This window comes from Vespula pensylvanica, chromosome 10 (assembly GCF_014466175.1).
Source record: "Vespula pensylvanica isolate Volc-1 chromosome 10, ASM1446617v1, whole genome shotgun sequence".
NCBI classification, from domain to species: Eukaryota; Metazoa; Arthropoda; class Insecta; order Hymenoptera; family Vespidae; genus Vespula; species Vespula pensylvanica.
The window spans coordinates 7,060,044-7,068,529 of NC_057694.1; the positions used below are offsets into that span (position 1 = coordinate 7,060,044).

Sequence of the window (8,486 nt, forward strand, 5' to 3'; positions counted from 1 at the left end):
ATTATCCAGTCATACTTTGAATTCAGTGTGTATGTTATTCGTATTAACAGATGCACAAGTGTTTTGTCCTATTTATACATAGGATATTCTTTGGTCCAGAGCGATTGATCGATTACGTAAACGTTGCATACGTACAAGCAGACACAACATTATATCTACGTACATAAATACACACACATACACACACATCTATAAAAGATATTTAACGCAAGTTATATATACGAGTATAACTCGTTGCTACTTTATCATAGAGGTTTAGCTTGCAATAACTCGAAGATACGTTACCTCGAGAGAGAAAGCTGAATATATGTGTGTGTGTGTGTGTGTGTGTGTGTGTGTGTGTGTCTGTATGTGTGTGTGTGTGTCGATAATTAATAGACACCTTGATCGATCTGCGAAACACGTTCGACATGCTTCACAAACATATAACAAAAGCAAATATTAATGCCAAAATGGATAGCCTAGATTTACTCATAATTTTTTTCTTTCGATTACAAAAAAAGAAAAAAAGAAAAGAAAAAGAAAAGGATGAAAAAAAAAGAATGGTCAAGTTTTAAGGATCAGGATTATATATTGGTGTAACGTTCTCATACACTTTAATCGAACGATATGATTGATGAAAATTATTGTGACTGTGAATTTTTGATCGGTATCATTGATCTTGATATATCCATTTTTTATATTAGGTCTCGAAAATATGCTAAATTTGTTTATTAAAGCAGATCGATCGATCGATCGATCGTATCGAATTCGTTCGTGGCGGATAATTTGAACTGGCCCGACAAGGCGAGCTCGATGATGTAACGATTCACTTTTATGTATTGCTGCTGCTGCTTCTCCCATCGATTTGTTCAATTTCGTTTCTCTCTCTCTCTCTCTCTCTCTCCCTTTGTCTATGCTATCTGTCTCATATATATATGATGTTGATATATGTATATATATATAGAAACGATGCGAATTAAATCGAGCGCACACTCGCGATAGAAACGTCTCTCCCCTTCTCTTTGGATATCGGATTATATACGTATGTATGTATTTATATATATATATATATATATATATAAATGTATATACATATGTATGTATATACATATATACGTAGAGATCTCGTTCAGAACGTTTCGTGCCTAGTTAGCTAGCTAGCTAGCTAGCTAGCTATTGCGTGTCGTGTTCGCGTTAATGATTTCGTTTAAATGTACATACGTGTATATACATATATGCAGTGTGTACGGTTTCATTCATTGGCATAGACCGTGTATTCTTTTTTTCTTTTCTCGTTTAGAGACGTGTTTTGTTTTTAAATGCTGCTCCGTAAACCCTTTACTAGTATTATGAGCAATATTATTTCAGAAATATTTCGTTTAGGTCGTTCCAAGGGAGTCGAGGCAATGGATTTCTTTTTTTTCTTTTTCTTTCTTTTCTTTTACTTTTTTTTCTTCTTACTTTTTCCTTTTTCATTTATTCTCTTTCTAGACTTTTTATTTATTTATTTATTTATTTATCTATCTATCTATCTATCGTTTCTTTTTTTTTGTTTTCATTCGATCGTTCTCCTTACGTACGAGGATTTTGTATAATTCGTTTTTTCTTTCTCTCTTTCTTTCTATCTTTTTATATAACGTCAGAGCGAGAAATACGAACGGAACATAACGAGATTCAAATCGTAGAATTAACTATGTCATTGAGAGTTTTTTGTCTAAATCTAATCGATCAGTTAGATTTATCAGTCGATAATAAAGATAATTATTAGTTTTCTCGTTTTCTTAATTAAAAAAAAAATGATGATATAGTCGTTATTTTTTATAGACTATTTCCAATCGATAATTCCAAGCAGAACTAGTCGAAAGATTCCTAATTGATTTTTAAATATCACCGTCGTTGATTTTCTTTTTTTTTTCTTTTTCTTTTTTTTTGATGTCATCGTAAAAGCAACCATAGTAATGGAATTTTTCTTTACAATTTGGAAAGAAAGAGGTAGAACAAATTTCGTAAAAGAGCAATCGATTTTTCAAATCACTTGGTAATTTTTCGTGCCACCCTGTATATCGAAGGCCATGGAGGTTCTCTCTCTCTCCCTCTCATTTTGTATTATTTTTCTCGAATCAATAGAACGATTCTCTCTCTCTCTTTCTCTCTCTATCTCTCTCATTGCAAACTCGTTAGTAAACCGACGGATGTCGTTTTCACAAACGGCGTTCAGCGAAGTGGAGAGCAAAAAAAAAAAAAAGAAAAAAGAGAGAAAGAGAAAAAACCGCGTGGAACAGACAGACGCGTTCGATAATAATAACGCGGGACAATTGTGTGTGGATAATGGCAATGGTGGAGGTCCTTGCATCACGGTTTCTTTCTTCTTCCTTTATTATTTTTCTGTTTTTCTTTTCTTTTTTTTTTTGTTTTATTTATGTTTTTTTCATTATTTTTTTTCCTTATTTTCTTTCCTTGCTCCTTGTGATTACTTTTCAAACGTACACGTTATTTTCGTATGATTTTTTTCCTTTCCTTATTTTTTGTTCTTTTCTTTTTTTTTTTTTTTTTTTTCAATTATTTTTATTTCGCTTTAAGGAAAGGACAAAGAACAATTCGATGAAAAAATTTAGATATCTCAAGATCGTCGATCGAGAAACTTTATCGATATATTTAAGATCTCAAATTGTCGTCTATCTTGTTATTATTAACAATCGATGCGTTATAAAAATATCTGATCACTCTGTGAATTTTGTAAAAAAAAAAAAAAAAGAAAAAATATTAATAATAATAATAATAATAATAATAATAATAATAATAATAATAATAATAATAATAAAAAGGAAGAAAAAAAATAGGAAAAAAGAAAAAGAACAAAAAAGACACAGTTGATATTAATTTGTGAATCTTTTAAATGTTTCACGTATTAAAAATTTAATAGCGTATTAAACGACGAGCGAAAAAGGAAAAAAGGAAAAAGAAAGAAAATAAGAAGAAAAACGAAAGAAGAAGGAATTAGTAGAATTGAAATTAATTTCTGAATCTTTCGAGTGTGTTAAATTTAATAAAGAAATATATCGAGAAATAAATGATTAACAAGTAATATTAATAAAATAAAAAAGAGAGAAGATTATTGAGAAAGTAGAAAGAAGGGATTAAAAGAGAAAGAATAAAGAAATATGAAGATACAATTTTCTAATGTTGGTTATGGCAGAAAGAGAAAACGTGTATTGTTGCACGATCGTCATATCGATGCGGAATGTTTATTAGCTTAGAGTGTTACGTGTCGAGTTCTCTCTGTCTCTCTGTCTCTCTCTCTCTCTCTCTCTCTCTCATGCTACTACTGTTCGCTCATAACTCCTTTCTATCTTATATTGCCAGTTAATCGGTTCGTTTGAACAATTTTAACTGCCGTGTGTGAACCGACCGAGTGGTAATTGTGCCGCTATAACGTCACTCGAATGAACTTCAAATTTTTTTTTTTTTCTTTTCGACGCGTATGTATAAACGCGTATGTATAAATCGTCACAAAGATAATGATATTATCTTCGTTATGACGTGTGCGACTATTAATTAGAAAATCAAAACGCGTAACAGAAATAAAAAAAAAAAAAAAAAGAAAAGAAAAGTGAGAGAAGAGAGAAATAAAACAACTTGAATGATCGTTATTCGTTTCGTGTATATAAATTTTATCTTCGTTCTTCGCGCTTTTTTTTTTTAGTTGTATCATGCGTATATTAATATATCAAATTTGTCAATGAATTGTGAATAATTTTTAATTAAAAAAAAAAAAAAAAAAAAAAAAAAAAAAAAAAAAAAAAAAAAAAAAAAAAAAAAAAAAAAAAAAAAAAAAAAAAAAACAAAAAAGGAAAAACAAAATACCGAGAGCAGTGATATTCCTTGTTTAGATATGAGATATTGGAAAAAAATTTTTCGACATTATTTCTATCGATTAATTCGATATAACGAAGATTGACGTCATTCATTGTTAATCATTTTGTTCTTTTTTTTTTTTTTTTTTTTTTTTTTTTTTTTACAGTAAAAGGAAATATTAAATAATAACAGTAATGTCGCTTATATTTCGATATTAAATATTGAACATATTTTCAAATTACTTATTGATAAATTTAATGCGACAAGGATTAACAGGAATGATTCGTCGTGGAAAATTTTTTTCTCTGTAAAAAAAAGAAGAAGAAGAAGAAGAAGAAAAAAACCAAAAATATCAAATAAAAAATATTTCTATTTATCGAAGATATAATATATACAAAAAATATCATCAAAATTACATAGATGTATACATATACATATATATATCTCGTCCAACGAAATCTAACAAAAGAGATTAACACAATTAATCTGAAAAATCTCTCTCTTTTTTCTCTCTACTTTATCACAAATTATTTTTTATTCTCTTACATTTTTTCTCTCCTCTTTTTTCTTTTTCTTTTCTTTTTTTTTTTTGAATTTTACGTTCATTTCTATGAGATGCAAAGGTAATTAAATGTACGTCAAAGGCAAAGAACGTTTACCTACTTAACTTCCTTCCTTCCTTCCTTCCTTTCTTTTCTTTTTATTTCTTTTTTTCGATCTATGATGAAAGTGCCTGCAAGTCATCATAATAGTAAAGAAGAAATAAGAGAGACAGAGATAGATAGATAGATAGATAGAGAGAGAGAGAGAGAGAGAGAGAGAGAGAGAAGTAGCTAGCTAACTAGCTAGCTAGCTCTTGTTGGAAGTATCCGTCGAGGTCACACAGCGTCGATCAACGGACCATCTGTCGAACACTCAGTTGCTGGGAAGCATAATTTTAGTAGGATGATGTAATTTGGAAAGCGTCGTCGTCGGCACCATTCTCCACGGTGCCACAAGAGCATCAAAGTACACCCTCCCTTCCACCCTCTCTCTGCCACTTCCACATTTCCACACTTCCACACTTCCCCACTTCCCTACTTCCCCACTTCCCTACTTCTCCACTTCTCCACTCTCTGTTCCTCATCCGTCCCTACCTACCTACCAACCTACCAACCTACCACCCACTTACCAACCACCCACCTACCCCAACATCATCATCGAAGTACCGCGCGCGCTCGTAGATGAGAGTAGAAGCTGCTTCTAAGGCTGCAAATGAAATTTCGGTCGGTTAATCTACGATGAGAATATAGTAGATAGAAAGATTGATGGAGAGAGAGAGAGAGAGAGAGAGAGAGAGAGGTTAGAAATGATAGAAGAGAATCGTGTAAGGTTTGCATAAAAGAAAAAATATTTATTTATTAATATTAATAGAATTGAAGTACGCTCGGTTTTTAGGGATTCACGTCGGTGATTCGATATTTTTCTTTTGCTATTTGTTCACGTCGGTGATGAGATATTTTTCTTTTGCTATTACACATCATGTTATGCTATGTTATGTTATGTACTACGGCAATAACAGGTTTAACATGTCCTAAGTGTACATAAACGAAAATAGAAGAGGAAGTTGAAACAAGCGATTTCCGTACGTGGCAGAGAGCTATTTCGCAAAATGCGATTAAGGCCTGTCCCCATTAACGGATTCTCGTTAAAATTTCCATATCGTTTGTCGAATCCACCTCCTTTGCCTCGATAGAGATTATCTCTCTCTCTCTCTCTCTCTCTCTCTCTCTAATCTCTCATTTCTCTCTTTCTACCTTTTTCTCTATTTCTTTCTCTTTCTCTCTTTCTCTCTCTCTCTCTGTCTCCCTCTTTCTTTAACATTCACGATAGAAATCTTTTTCAAAATTTAGTCGACGTTGATACGTTCGTTAATATCTGTCAGATGATTAATTCGAAAGCTACAAGATATATATATATATATATATATATATATATATATATATTGGTAATATCGAATAATACATACGTCCGAGATAAAAATGTATTTATTTGGTATAGAAAAAGAAAAAAAAAAAAAGAAAAGAAAAGAAAAGACATAAATAAAAATAAAGAGAAAACAGAAAAATAGAAAAAAAAAGGAGCAGAAAAAGGAAATACTCGTCGTTTCGTTGGGAATTGGGGGTTGTTTGATACATATCTTCGCTTTTTTTTTTTCTCCTTCTTCTATCTAATAATATTTTTTTTCTCGACGATCGTAATCCATCGTAAATCGTCGTAAAAATTTTAGACGTTTAAAAATATTCCCAATAGATCTTGTAAGTCGTAAATCAAATGTTAGAGAGGTCGATTTCGTAGGTCATCTATTTTATGTATTGGTCTCTCTCTGTCTCTGTCTCTCCCTTTGCCTTCGGTAATGGTTTATGGCTAACATAAAATTCGTCGGAAAGTTTTGATCGTCGATACCTACGAACTTTACAATGTCTCTCTCTCTCTCTCTCTCTCTTTTTCTTTCTCTCTTTTTCTCTTTCTCTTTACTAGAGTTGTATTAGCAAAGTGGTTAACCTTGATAAAGTTCGTTGCTTTACGTACACAATGGCCGACCTCCGAAGGCTATTGCATTCATTAGGCGTCCAGACGCCCGTAGATTTATTTGTCTTGTAACAGAAGCGTGCCACGGAATTTGCATAAAAGAGGTAGGATTTCAAGGGGGCGGGAGAAGAAGGAAAAAGAGAAAAAAAAAAAGACGAAGAAAGAGAAAAACGGTGGAGTGTCTCGTTTGTCGCAATCGTTTCTTCATTTCATTTATTTATTTTGTTCCTTTTTTTTTCCCGTCATTTTCTTTCCTCTCTCTCTCTCTCTCTCTCTTTCTCTCTCTCTCTTCTCGTTAGTACAAAATTAATCGATGTACATAATCGATTCTTTTTTTTTTTTATCTTCGTCGTCCTTTGTATTTCGTTTTATTCATTAAAAAATAGAAACGAGAGAGAAAGAGAGAAGAGAGTATGTAAAATTTGTGAACGCGAGACTTATCGATTCCTTCCTTCCTCTCCCTCTTTTCCACCCTTCTTCCTCTTCCTCATTTCCTTTTAAATCCATTCGGCTTAAAGAAGAAACCGATTCATGATTGAGAATGTCTGATGACGTCAGGCGAAAGCAAATGCCGAATACGAAATAATAAATAATTCTTTGGATTAAAAACTTATGTAACGGTGTAATAGAACAATCGATTTCTATTGGAAATAAAATAAAGGAGAATTTATATTTGTTCGTACGTTACATATATATATATATATATAATTATTACTTATGTATTTCGGAGGTTCTTTTATGTTTTTTTTTTCGCTACTCGAGGAATAGCAGTAGTAGTAGGTACTTCTAACGAGAATCGTTTATTCAAGGTTAACGACTACTCGTCGTTTCCGTTAAGGATAGAAAGAAAGAAAGAAAGACAGAGAAAGAGAGATAGAAAATGAGAACGAAGCTTAAGTGGCAAGAACCATTATGGTTGGATAAAGACATCGTATTACAGACTTTGACTTTCTTTCTAAAGATTCGTTAGAAGTCGTCGTTCTTTCTACGTTCTTTCTCATAAACGAGCCAACTAGAAATGTCCCTTGTGCACGATCACTGCGTTTGTTGTCGAGACCTAGATAAAGAAAGAAAGAAAGAGTACAACGGAGGCGGACAGATTGATAGAAAGAGAGAGAGAGAGAGAGAGAGAGAGATAGATAAATAGAGAAAGAGAGAGAGAAAGAAAGAGGACAAGTTAAATGGCTATGTAAGTCGTGAGAAGAAGAGTTGACCCGACACTACAAAACTGATCCTTGTCGACACTGCGATATTCTAATTCACCTTCATTCTAGCGAATGAGTTTGGAAAGTACTTTAACGGAAGAAGTACGTCATCTGCATATATACATAATACATTTATACATACATACATACGTACATATACACATCATACACACACACATGCATGCATGTTTATCTCTTTCTCTCTCTCTTTCTCTCTTTCTGTCTTTCTTGTTTCGTACGCGTGCAAGTTATGGTTACTTTAGCTACAAGTTTTATTTTGTTCGAACCGCAAATCTCCAATATCTCTCTCTCTCTCTCTCTCTCTCTCTTTTTTTGCGTTTATTACAGCGAATTCTGCTTTGATTATGTCATTTAAATAATTACATTAAATACTTTTCTTTCTTTCTTTATTTATTTTCTTTCTTTTTTTGCTTCTTCTTCTTCTTCTTGTACTTTACGTAAGATTATTGTTATATAAAAAAAATTTATTTCCCATCGATGTTTCGAATGCAATGAATACTCCCTTTCTCTCCTCCCCCCCTCCATATTTTTCTCTCTCTCTCTCTCTCTCTCTTTCGCTCGTTCGCTCACTCTCACTCGTTTTGTTTCTTCGTTAAAATGTCATTCCCGCGGTAAGGAGGTCACTTGGTTAATTTTAGAAACGTAACTCCTACAGAATCTCATAAACGTAAAGAGAATGTTAAGGCCTTTTTAACTCTCTCGTTTGATTCAGGGTCGTTCTGTTTCGACGCGTTGGATAAAGAAAAGATGGTTGAGATATCCTCCTCGTGATAATAGAACGAATAGAACGAGAGTTAAGTTACGTCAAAGGTGTCTACGTAACGAATTCAATTAGATCTTTTTTTTTTTTTT

At 32.5% G+C, this 8,486-nt stretch overlaps 1 long non-coding RNA gene across 1 annotated transcript in view; it reads left to right on the plus strand.

Annotated features, from left to right (window-relative positions):
* The window catches only part of LOC122632303, an 18,731-nt gene extending 10,251 nt beyond the window's left edge, over positions 1-8,480 (plus strand). The window contains exons 2-3 of the long non-coding RNA XR_006327849.1: positions 4,631-4,666; positions 7,568-8,480. This is a non-coding gene — a long non-coding RNA (uncharacterized LOC122632303). The remainder of the gene's footprint in view (positions 1-4,630; positions 4,667-7,567) is intronic.
* The last annotated feature ends 6 nt before the right edge of the window (positions 8,481-8,486 follow it).